Below are 12,616 nucleotides of genomic sequence, written 5' to 3'. Positions count from 1 at the left end.
TAGTGGCGGAAAAATTATAAAATGGAAGGAGGATTACACTGAGTATGGCTTTACCAAAACAATTATTGATGGCGAATCGATTATTCATAAAACTTGAATTGGTGATCTGTTTTTCTGTGTTAACATCATATTTTTTCATACTTCTTCTCAAACCAAGGGGGTGCGAGGGTAAAATGAATCGGGGTGCGCTGATCAATGTAATCGGTGTACCAGGAAATCATGCATTGACAAAAGCTCCTCTTTGCTTGTAATGCAAAGTGTGATTAAATGCATTATTTTTTAACTCGTTATGGAGCACATGCATCGAAGCTTCTCAGCTGTGCTTGTGCTAAGAAAAGGAAAGATTTTAAAAATAATGTAACACGATTGTCAATGTAACCTTTTGTAAGTAGTGCCTGGAGGATTCAGTGTGGAGAAACTGTAGAGACAGCGTGAGTATTAACTTGTGGATTTTTCTGTGAGTATTTGGTGGCAGTGTGACGAAGCTGCTTCGGAAGACAGCGTTAGCCACGGAGCTCAGCTCAGAGCGAAATGAGGTAAATGGGAGGGCAGATGATGACGTGACTCCCCCACACGCCTCAACTGTCAATCCCCCACAAACACAGTCTCTCGGAATTTGCATAAGCACACCCCTTCACCTGCAATTTTAGCTTAGTTACAAAGTGATCAAAACTCTCATTTATATCCTGCGTCCTCTCATTAAACTTGTATCCCGCATTACCCGTGGGCATGAGAAACGCCAGCGGCAGCCTGTCTATGAACTTCAGCCTTCTACCCACACGGGAACTTGGAGAATTAGTGATGAGTCAGTGAGTGAGTGAGTGAGTGAGTCAGTCAGTCAGTCAGTAAGGGCTTTGCCTTTTATTAGTATAGATTGTCGCTGGGTGTGGTCACCAATCAGCCACCTACTTAAGGAGTCGCCGCCCTGTAATCAAGGCTGGAGTCGGGTGAGGAGGAAGACAAGGTCGAGGCGGAGGAGGCGAGGAGAGGCCCGTGTGCGAGAAGAAAGTGGCTATTGAAAGCCTAGACTTTGGAGTGGCTATTGAGAGCCTAGACTTTGGGGGGTTTGATGGCAGTGCACTTGACTTTGTATATAATTGTGTAAATAAACGTGGGTGATGAAGCAAATGGTGTCTGCCTGTGTGTGTCCGGGCCGCTATCTTTCACAGTGGCGTAGCCGGCAGGATGCTCCACCTGGGTCGAGGTGGGGACCTGCATTCCAGAAATGTTCTGTGAAAGGCCTGGCGCAACAGGGGAGCCCACCCACGTGCCGCAGGGGTCGGCGTGCACCCAAGCCCGCAGCAACAAAGTGCTGTATGGACCATTGGGGGTCCGTTGAAGGACTCTGGGATTAAGGGGCGGCCCACCGATATGGAGCCCAGGACGGGGGCTGCCGAGAAGGTGAGACTGGGGCTGTGGAAGCCGCAGCAGCAGCGGAGCTGCCCAGAGAGACGCTCTCCAGTGAGAGAGGAGAGCGAGAAGGCCAGCCTCCTCAATACAGGCACGGGATTGGACAGTGTGTCCTGTTCTCTCACCAGCAGTTGGTCAAAGGCGAGAGCAGGGAATGTCCGTCCCATGCACCCAGGAAACCCGAGTGGCCGCAGGGAAAGGCCCATAGAGAGCAGTCGGTCGGTGGAACCACTCACAAGGTAAGCCCACCGCCGGCTGCTTCTCTCTCCTTGGCAGCTGTGTTACAGGAGCTGCAAAAAGAACTGTGCTTTGTGCTGTCGCCGCCGGCCGAGCGATGTGCCCTCTGGGCGCAGATGCTGGACTCGGGAGGGATGGCAGTGGCATTGGGTCGAGAGCCGCAGGCAGGAAAGGATCGGCGCACTGCAGGAGCTCCTGGACGGAGAGGTACAGCGGGGAAGGTAGGTAAGACCGACCCCGTAAAGCTCCGGACGCCAGCGGGACTGGGTCTGCGCTCTTACAATGAGCAGATCCTCGCCGCCGCGGCGTCCCAAAGTAGGAGGAGGAAGCGGCTTGGGGAAGCCAGTTCCTCCGACATGGGAGAATATGTCGCTGGGTGCACGCGTCCCGCGAAGCGCCGGCCTCTGCGGAGGCAGAGGAAAAACCCGCAGCGCGGGAGGTGGACTTACCACATGGAAAAGCCGAAACAGGGAGCAACAGAGGGCCGATCGGAGCGGAGAACGTTGGCCCAGTTGAAAGGACGAGCCGAGGGGCTGCGTCAGGGCAACATCCCCACCCCTTGTTTTTCTATTTTGTGTACAGGTTCGGGCCCTACCCTGCAATGTGTCGGCTTGGCGCCAAGGCGTCCTCGTCCTCGCGGAATGGTCCGCTGGTACCAGGAGGTCCCAGCTAGCGGGGGAGTACTGTCGCAGGTGGCTGGGTGTGGTCACCAATCAGCCACCTACTTAAGGAGTCGCCGCCCTGTAATCAAGGTTGGAGTCGGGTGAGGAGGAAGACAGGGTCGAGGCAGAGGAGGCGAGGAGAGGCCCGTGTGTGAGAATAAAGTGGCTATTGAAAGCCTAGACTTTGGAGTGGCTATTGAGAGCCTAGACTGGGGGGTTTGGTGGTGGTGCACTTGACTTTGTATATAATTGTGTAAATAAACGTGGGTGATGGAGCAAATGGTGTCTGCCTGTGTGTGTCCGGGCCGCTATCTTTCACTATATATATATATATATATATATATATATATATATATATATATATATATATATATATATATATATATATATATATTCTCACACAATCAATTGATATTGGCAATTAAACACTGTTTAAATGTAAATATACAGGCACATAGGTTTTAATCATTTTAAATCATCAATTGCACTACAGCTTTTTGTTGTTAAAATATACATTTACTATATTTATACATGTATGTTTTTTCTTCAGTGTATCAACTAGACATTTGTAATTCTTGAGGTGTAATTATAAAATATGGATTACCATTTTAATTACGCAGCAATTATTTCTTACTAAAACTTATGCTGTCTGACACACAGAAACAAATGCAAATCTTTTTAAAAAGCCTTGTTGTTTACTGTTGTTTATTCCTTTTTTTAGTTTATTACTCCACTTTCTTTAACGTAAAGGATAATATTCCAATTGCCTCTCACTCACTGATAAAAGCTTCACTCATTGGTCTTTGTTTACACTGCAGGAAGTTTGCAGCAAAAGAAAAAAAAACTCAACTACTGCTGTACCTTGCATAAAAGGAGCACTGAAACAAATTACCGTAAAGCTTAGAGAAGCAGAGTGGTGACTCTGAGGCTAGGGATCTGCGTCGGCAATTGGAAGGTTGCCATTTGAATCATGTAAACGCTAGAAGTGACTCTAGTCCACTGGGCCCTTAAGCAAGGCCCATAACCTGCAACTGCTTTCTCCTGGGTATGATGTTAATCTGTATGCAGCCCTGCAAGCAGGTCCTCCAACGTACAGAGAAAAGTTGGGGTTGGTGGCAGGTGGTTCGCTGTGTGGTGGGTGTGGCAACTCCCTTATAAGCACAAGCTCCCAATCTCCTCTTAGAAAAGCAAGAGCTGAAAATGTTGGTTTTTGTGATTGGCTTTTTTTTACCAATCACCGATCAAGTCTTTTTTAAGAGAAAATCGTCTGACTGATTGGCAGCCATTCGATCGGAGCTTCCCTAGTGTATATAAATTATATATACTGTATAAATGAAACATATAAATTTTTAATTTAAAAATGTGTTTTTATGTACTCAACACCTTCACGAAGCAGGTTGCATGTACATGGCTAGGTAAAATTATTTACAATAGGAACTGAACTGGCGACCTTGTGATATACAGTTCAACTCCATATCTATGACGCCATACTACCTGCCAAAAGAATCTTCTTTCTTGAAAATTAGGTTATATTATAAATACATTAATCTTCGGCTCATCTATTTTTCAAACCTACATTTATTCATCTATTTTTTGATTTTGCTGTTTCAGTTACAGGGTAACAAAATGAGGAGGCTGTCCTAGAAAATCCTGAATGGGAGTCCACTCCACTGCAAGGCCCACACATGGACATACCTACACTCACACTTATCAGACTAATTTAGAAACAATAAGCAACTTAATGCAACATATTTCGAAACTGGAACAGACAGGGAAAAACCAACAGAGGAGAATAAAGGATGAACACAGCCTGGGAACAAGCTATAAATGAAGCAGAATCTTTGGAGTCATGAAAAAAGCACCACAAACTAAACAACCATTTATCCCATCATGGAATGGAAAAAAAAGAATATTTATTTTTGTTATCATACGCAAATATTGAACTATTATCTGCATACAAAATACGTTTATTTTGTTTAATGTTAAAACAAATAGCCAAATGTAGTAAGCATATCAGCAAACGTCTGAATCAATAAAATAATCTATAAGTTAGATTACATTGTTTATAGCAGCACAACTGTAAGGCAAAGAACTACAAAGAAACCCCAAAAACATTAAAATACTTAATGGTAGAACCAACAGCTGAGGACTTTGTAAAGTGAAGTGAACAAATTAAGGCAAACTTAACATAGTAGTGGAAAATTGTGCAGAAGTGCTTGAAGATGTGCAACATTTTAATGTGGCAATCAAAAAGCACTTAAATTCCAGGTCATATACAAGATGGAGCTCTCTATGTGCCCATTCTGATAATTTCTGCATGGGTTAACGGGGAATGTGTGAGGTGGAAAAAATAAAAAGACATGGAGATGAACAATTTTAATTATGCAGAAATACTAAGAGAAAGGCAGATAAATGGTCGTCAAAAGCCAAAAATGTATGAGAAAAAAATAAGGTAAAAAAATTAAGCAAAATGTTCTAACACAAACATGAACTGATTCCCCTATCATTTTTAAAGTAAACACACATAAACCCAGGATTCTAAATCAATGGCACCTCCATCGTAAATATTCTCTATATTAATGAGTAATGGACTGACCAATAAACATGATGGTTACAGCTATAAATAATCCACAATTCACTACAAAATAGTGGTGTCCATAACAGGAAAGCTAGTACAAAATGGCAGCTGCCGATGTTAATGTAAGTATACTAAAAATAACTGACAAGTATAAAGCAACATATGCCAAAACTAGAAAAATAAGTACACTTACAGTTCGTGTTCAGTTTATTGGGTACACCTATCTAGTGGCATGATTAGTCTTGTTTGGCCTTCACAACAATTTCAACTTGTCTGGTCATGGGTTTGAAAAGATGCTATCTAGATGTGTCATTCAGGAAAGTCATACCGAACTGAAATAATTGCATTGCAAAGCTGCAGCATACTGGATTGCTTCACAGTCTTTCTCAGTATTGCCAATTTTGTCTCATGTCAAAGATCTTCAGTAAGGTTGGGATCCAGGAATTGGATGAAAAAGCAGTGAAAACTCGCTGTCATGTTCCTGGAATCATTCGGACACCATACATGCCAATGTCACCTTCATCTAAGACTATACATCAACTGTTCAAGTAAGAGTTACCAAACTATGTTGTTAGTGCTATATTTGTCCTTAAATAAAATATACATCTCACCAGTGATGAAAAAGCACACACAGCAAATGAGCTTGTCAACAGCCTCAATGCTAACTAGCATAATCTATTTCATACAGAAATGTACAAGGTGCCCTGAGAAATTTTATTTCACATTTGAATACACTTGAGCAAACAGATATAAGGCTTAGCGACAAAAAAAATTAAACAACAACTGCAAAATCTAGACAGAGAAAAAGAATGGTTTCAGTATTAAGGAAACAGGTGATGTCTGTCCTCTGTTGCAGCAGCCAAGATTTCCCTGGGATATATTTTACTATGTATTTACATAAAAAGGGAAATTGTGCATCAGTCCAAACAAATAATCATCACAATAAAAAAATGCTATAGCATTTTACCACTGGGCCAATTTTGTACAACACAGAAAGAAATAAAAAAACTAAGAATAATAACATTTTCTTCATTTGCTTCTTTTTAAAAAAAGTATGTATCTCTTAAAAATTATCTGACATATACAACTAAACCTACAATTAAGAAAACCTTAACTATTTATTTTTTGAGACAAATTGCCTTTATTAAATAGGTAACACAATAATGAGCTACCATTTATACTATAGGGAAAGAGTAACACAAATAAAATCAAACAGGTCACAAAGAAATTAAATAATACATTTTATTAAGGTTATCTAAAAGCAATGTACTCACTTATGCAAACTTACATTTTTAAGTCTGTTTCGGTTGTTCCATGGAAAGATGACCATGATCCTCCAATACAAAATAAAGTTTTCTCTTTCTTTCTTACCCATCTGCTTCAAAATGTTATCCATAAGCTGCCATCCTTTTTACTGTTTTTATACATTTAATTTAAAGCTTAAAGTGTTATTAGGGAGCTCTCTTCTCATTTTTCTTATTCCCACCATTGTGCATGCTAATAGCACTAAAATACTAAGGATTAAGGAGACTGTTGTCTGCCAATTTATTTATCGGCAGACAACATTTCAAGGAGATACATGAAGTTATTCTAATATGGCTACTGATCTGTTGGGTCAATGTCCACACTTCTCATCTGCAGAAGGCCAATCTCTGACAGCCCTTTTATTTCAGACATTCAGGCATGGCTTATACAATGTATTGCTGTGTATGTAACTTGAGGTCTCAAGACTTTAGATCTGGCAGCTGCTCCATCTACAGGGAAGTATTAAATAATACTCTCCATGACTCCAGTATACATTCCTGAGGAAGCTGATCAGTGCTTGCACCTGTTCCACATTATCACTTGACAAATGAAACAGCAGTGTTGGCAATGAAAGTGATCAATCCACAGATATAGCCTTTCTGGAGGTCATATGCTAAACTGCCACATTAACTTAACTAATATTACTTTCTTAGTTATGAAGACAGTGTTTCTAGATAGCTTTTAGGTAAACTTTTCACATGGGGAATTTATTTTCATAAATTAATGGAATGCCTATGTATAATAGAAACATAACATACTAAATGTTGGTATTTATTACAGAATATTTATGGAGTGAATTATTTAGTATTACAGCCCTGATGATATGACAGATTTTTCTTAAATAGTTTTCAATGTCTGCGTCAAACTACATGACATCAAATCAGAGTGCAGCAGTCAACATAAACTTTTAAGAGTACTTGATAGGCTTGGCCACCAGGCTTCAACTTGTGGCTGCCAAACCTGAAAATATGGTTGTCATTTTCAACAGCCTATATTTGGAGTAATTAATATGCTATGCAATTACTATATATATCAGCTTATTACTATTTTACAGAATTTCAATCTGAAGTGTTATCACATGACATGTCACAATTGTCATGTTGTTTGTTCAAACATAGTCTATAAGGATTGGGATGGTATAATTTAACTTATTGAGTAATAGTTCAAAATGTTTTCACAGTTAAAAGTACTTCTTAATTAGCAGTTGGACTATACTGTAAAGTGCAAGATGGTTATTTTCAAAAGACTTATTGCAGGTTGCTATTGGATACATCTTTCCTTCACTTACAGTGCACTGAATAAGATTCCATCCTTCAATCCTTTTTGTAATCTTGCTTTCATACAGTATAATTGAAATTAATGGCTTAAAGAAGCCTAAGATACAAGCGTTTTTCTCAGTAAAACATCCCTGTTTTTGGTAGGAAAAAAGCCCAAAATCACAACAGCATCACCATTAGAACAGGGAGCCCTTACATGCTGTAAGAAATTATTAGTAATTTAAATATTTATAACACAGTACAATGACATAAAGTATTTCAAGAAATTTATTATATATATATACACATTCTGTAAAGCAAACATCATTTAAAATAAATCATGCAACCGTCCTCATATTTTCATGTAAAATAAACATAACAGCAGACACTTTTGCATTTCATCTCTGCCTGCTAACATTTTGCTTTAAGTCCTTTGTTTCAAAAATATTCAGCTGCACTTTGCTTACTTGTTTCATTATTGTGTTTCTAAAATATCTATCCTTGTATCTTTTATTCATATAACAAACTTTACTAGTAAAATATATTGGTGTTTACTGGTGTTTACTAGCATTGCAGTTATAAACAAATGTGTCAAAAGAAACCTGTTTTTACTCACATGTAATGAAATTTGTTGAAAGCCAGAGTATTCTGCTGTGTGATTTAATCCTAAAAATGTTATGAAATGTGTAGTGCCAAATATCTTAACTTTAGTTCCATCAAAGTTGACTTTTTCCTAGCACATGCTGCAGTAAGTATATCTTTCATCTTCACACACTTGCCGTGAGTGGCAGCCTTTCCAACAGCTCCGTGTACAACTTTATATTTCTACCTTTTTCTCTATCTCTCTGATCACTCCTGTCACTTTCTTTTACATGGATTAATTTCCTGGACACTTTTTACTACTTGGACATGGATTTTTACACGCCGAGACTCGTCTATTCAGGTAGTCAATTTCTAGCGCTGAGAACAAGGGCCTTATTGGTGTGATTCCCTATTTCCCTGACGAGGTAAGAAGGTGGTATCGTGACAGCAGAGCCGGCGCTAAGCTAAAGGCTAAGCAGCTAGCAAGGAAGTGGCGATACAAGCCTTCGGTGCCTTCTGTGATCCTGGGAAATGTGAACTTACTACCAAATAAGAACGACGAACTGGCTGCGCTGGTGAAAAATGTCAGGACCTACAGAGAATGCAGTTTGTTGTGTTTTTGTGAAACGTGGCTAACAATTAGCATCCCAGATGCTAACGTGGAGCTACCCGGGTTTAGCACAGTTACAGCGGACAGAGACACAAATACATGCAGGAAGTGGAAAGGACTCGCTCTCTATGTGAACACAAGGTGGTGCAACCCTGAACATGTAAAAGTCTAAATCTCCACTTGCTGCAGGGACATCTAACTGTTGGCCGTATGTGTGCGTCCCTACTTGTTGTTGTTTACATCCCTCCTCGGGCAGACGTGGAGACATCGGGTGACATCATCCACGCCACTGTTGCTAAACTACAAACACAGCACCCCGAGGCACTTGTGCTAATCTTTGGAGACTTTAACCATGTGACGCTGGACAAAACATTACCTGCCTTCTCCCAGTATGTGGATTGTAACACCCGGGGAAATAGGACTATTGACCTACTGTATGCAAACGTTAAAGACGCATACGCATCTGGGAAAGCCGATCATAAGCTGGTTCTGCTTCAGCCTCACTACAAACCAAGAGTGAGGGAGCTACCTACAACCACACGCTCATTCAGGAAGAGGTCCCCTGAGGCAGAGCAGGCTCTGAGAGACTGCTTTGGAACTACGGACTGGGATATCCTGCATGGATCATATAGTGAGAACATTGAGGAGGTTGTTGACTGCACTACTGACTATATCAATTTCTACATGGACTTTGTAGTTCCAGTAACAACAGTACGCTGCTATGATAACAACAAGCCATGGATTACAATGACATCAAGGGCCTTTTGAACCAGAAGAAAAGGGCTTTTAACACTAGAATTACGAGAGTCTACGAAAAAACTCGTAGATCCGGCCCACCTTAAATCCATTCACACCTCTCCATCAGCATCTTCTGTCCTGTAAATGTGCCGATAAAGACAAGCAGCAAGCAGCCTGGTATTCCATCCCCCACTGCCACAAAATGTGCACAATGTTCTCCCAGCTAATGCCTTGATTGATTATCTGGGAGTGAAGTGCTGGAGTTTTAGAGTGGAAATACCAAATCGTTATTTGGAACACATGCATTTCATGTGTGTTCCCTTTCTACAATAATCTGTGTAAACACATTGTTAAAACAGAAACATTTTTCATATTTTAGTAGTAAATGACAAACTGTTGGCATAAACTATATAATGTGTGAAGCCAGAAGTCCAAAGATGAAATAAACACTTTCACAAAAGGTTCAAGGATGACACAACAGTTTCCGTGGCGTAGCGGTAAGATTTGCTGACTTGTAATCAAGGGTCCCCGGTTTGATCCCCACTGCCTCCTATATTTGCCATTTTCAGTAGTGACCTCCTCTTATTGTTAATATTATACAGTACACACATACATTTGGTTTGCGTCTGTAACAGACAGTGTACATTTATAGGACTTGTAAAAGTTACCTTTTTTTTCACTTTTATTCTCTCTGTCACGATCACGATACATACTATTGCCCACTAGGGATCTGACGCGGTTACTTTTTATTTGAAACTGGGAGTAACTGTAGATGTGAGTGGTGTTTTGAGGTAATGGAACTGGACATTCTCTGATCTGGAGGGATAAGAGCTGACACACAAACGCTGGTGAATCTGCCTTCCTCGTATCTCACCGTCACTTGATTTTTTTTATTCAGTTTTATTGAGTGTTCCTGCTCATGCTGAATTAGTATGCACCTGGGGAAAAAAAAAACACACAAAACACTCATTGATTACAGCCGCAAGATGTTATGCGAATGAATAAGAATACAGTAATCCCTCGCTATATCGCGCTTCAACTTTCGCGGCTTCACTCTATCGCGGATTTTAAATGTAAGCATATCTAAATATATATCACAGATTTTTCGCTGGTTCGCGGATTTCTGCGGAAACTGTGTCCTTTAATTTATGGTACATGCTTCCTCAGTTTGTTTGCCCAGTTGATTTCATACAAGGGACGCTATTGGCAGATGGCTTAGAAGCTACCCAATCAGAGCATGTATTACATATTAACTAAAACTCCTCAATGCTATAAGATATGCTTGATTATTCTTTTGACTGCTTGATTGTTTGCTTGTCTCTGCCTCTCTCTCACACTCTGACATTCTCTGCGCCTGACGGAGGGTGTGTGAGCAGAGGTGCTGTTTGCACAGAGGCTGTTTGCTTAAAAGATACTGACGCTCCTCTAAAAAATGCCGCTTTATTGCGGTGCTCGGCATATTTAAAAGCACAAAAGCACACGTATTGATTTTTTGATTGTTGCTTTAATCTCGCTCTCTCTCTCTGACGTTCTCTGCGCCTGACGGAGGAGATGTGAGCAGAGGGGCTGTTTGCACAGAGGCTGTTTGCTTAGAAGATAGTGACGCTCCTCTGAAAAATGCCGCTTTATTGCAGTGCTTCAGCAAGCTTAAAAGGACACGTATTGATTTTTTGATTGTTTGCTTTTCTTTTGCAAGCGCTCGCGCTCTCTCTTAAATTCTCTTCTCCTGATGCAGACACTCCTTTGAAGAAAAGATATATTTGCATTCTTTTAATTGTGAGAAAGCACTGTCATCTCTGTCTTGTCATGGAGCACAGTTTAAACTTTTGACTAAAGGGTGTTATTTCATGTCTAGAGGGTTCTAATAATGTTAACAGTGTTGGAGAGTTTATAAGGGCTTAAAATATATAAAAATAACTATACAAACATATGGTTTCTACTTCGCAGATTTTCATCTATCGCGGGGGGTTCTGGAACGCAACCCCCGCGATCGAGGAGGGATTACTGTAATATGAAAAATGTTGCATCCGTGCCACAATGTTTTCTGAAATGTACTATACAGGTCATAAAATGAATAATTCCAAATATCATATATACCTATGTCTCTTTTTTTTTCCACATCATGGACCATATTGAAGGCCTGTGCGTTGGAGCTGGGGAGTCCCCTACAGCGCATCTTCAACCTGAGCCTAGAACAGGGGAGAGTCCGATGCTTTGGAAAACATCTTGCATCACCTCAGTCCCAAAGGTATCACGTCCTGGTGAGCTGAATGACTTCCAGCCTGTCGCTCTGACGTCACATGTGATAAAGACCATGGAGCGGCTGCTGCTTCACCACCTGAGGCCACAGGTCCGCCACGCCCTCGACCCTCTGCAGTTCGCATACCAGGAGAAGGTGGGAGTGGAGGATGCTATCATCTATATGCTACACCGATCCCTCTCCCACTTGGACAGAGGCAATGGTGCTGTAAGAATTATGTTTCTGGATTTCTCTAGCACCTTCAACACCATCCAACCTCTCTTAGGGACAAGCTGACAGAGATGGGAGTAGATTCATACCTGGTGGCATGGATCGTGGACTATCTTACATACAGACCTCAGTATGTGCGTCTCGTGAACTGCAGATCTGACATTGTGGTCACAAGCACAGGAGCACCGCAGGGGACTGTTGTTTTTCCCGGTACCGTTCAGCCTATATACATCGGCCTTCCAATACAACTTGGAGTCCTGCCACATGCAAAAGTTCGCTGACAACACTGCTACCGTGGGCTGCATCAGGAGTGGGCAGGAGGAGCAGTATAGGAACCTAATCAAGGACTTTGTTAAATGATGACACACAAACCATCTACACCTGAACACCAGCAAAACCACGGAGCTGGTGGTGGATTTTAGGAGGCCCAGGCCCCTCCCGGACCCTGTGATTATCAGAGGTGACTGCGTGCTGAGAGTGCAGACCTATAAATACCTGGGAGTGCAGCAGGATAATAAATTGGACTGGACTGCCAATACTGATGCTCTGTGCAAGAGAGGACAGAGACAACTATACTTCCTTAGAAGGCTGGCATCCTTCAACCTGTGCAATAAGATACTGCAGATGTTCTATCAGATGGTTGTGGCGAGCACTCTCTTCTACGCAGCATAAAGAAGAGGAACACCTCACGCCTGGACAAACTGGTGAGGAAGGCAGGCTCTATTGTAGGCACGGAGCTGGACAGTTTGACGTCTATGGCAGAGCGAC

General features: G+C 41.4%; 1 protein-coding gene across 7 annotated transcripts in view; it reads right to left on the bottom strand.

Annotated features, from left to right (window-relative positions):
• Positions 1 to 12,616, bottom strand: part of slc7a2 (solute carrier family 7 member 2) — a 324,691-nt gene that overhangs the window by 228,345 nt on the left and 83,730 nt on the right. Inside the window, exon 1 of one of the 7 annotated variants that reach the window (XM_039750933.1) lies at positions 6,176 to 6,508. The exons of the other annotated variants lie outside the window; for them this stretch is intronic. The gene's annotated coding sequence lies outside the window, so the exon portion shown is untranslated. Of the gene's footprint in view, positions 1 to 6,175; positions 6,509 to 12,616 lie in introns of those variants that run through there. 7 annotated transcript variants of the gene reach the window in all.

Source organism: Polypterus senegalus, chromosome 4 (genome assembly GCF_016835505.1).
Source record: "Polypterus senegalus isolate Bchr_013 chromosome 4, ASM1683550v1, whole genome shotgun sequence".
NCBI classification, from domain to species: domain Eukaryota; kingdom Metazoa; phylum Chordata; class Cladistia; order Polypteriformes; family Polypteridae; genus Polypterus; species Polypterus senegalus.
The sequence above is the reverse complement of the archived record's forward strand: the minus strand, read 5'-3'. Positions and strand labels throughout refer to the sequence as shown.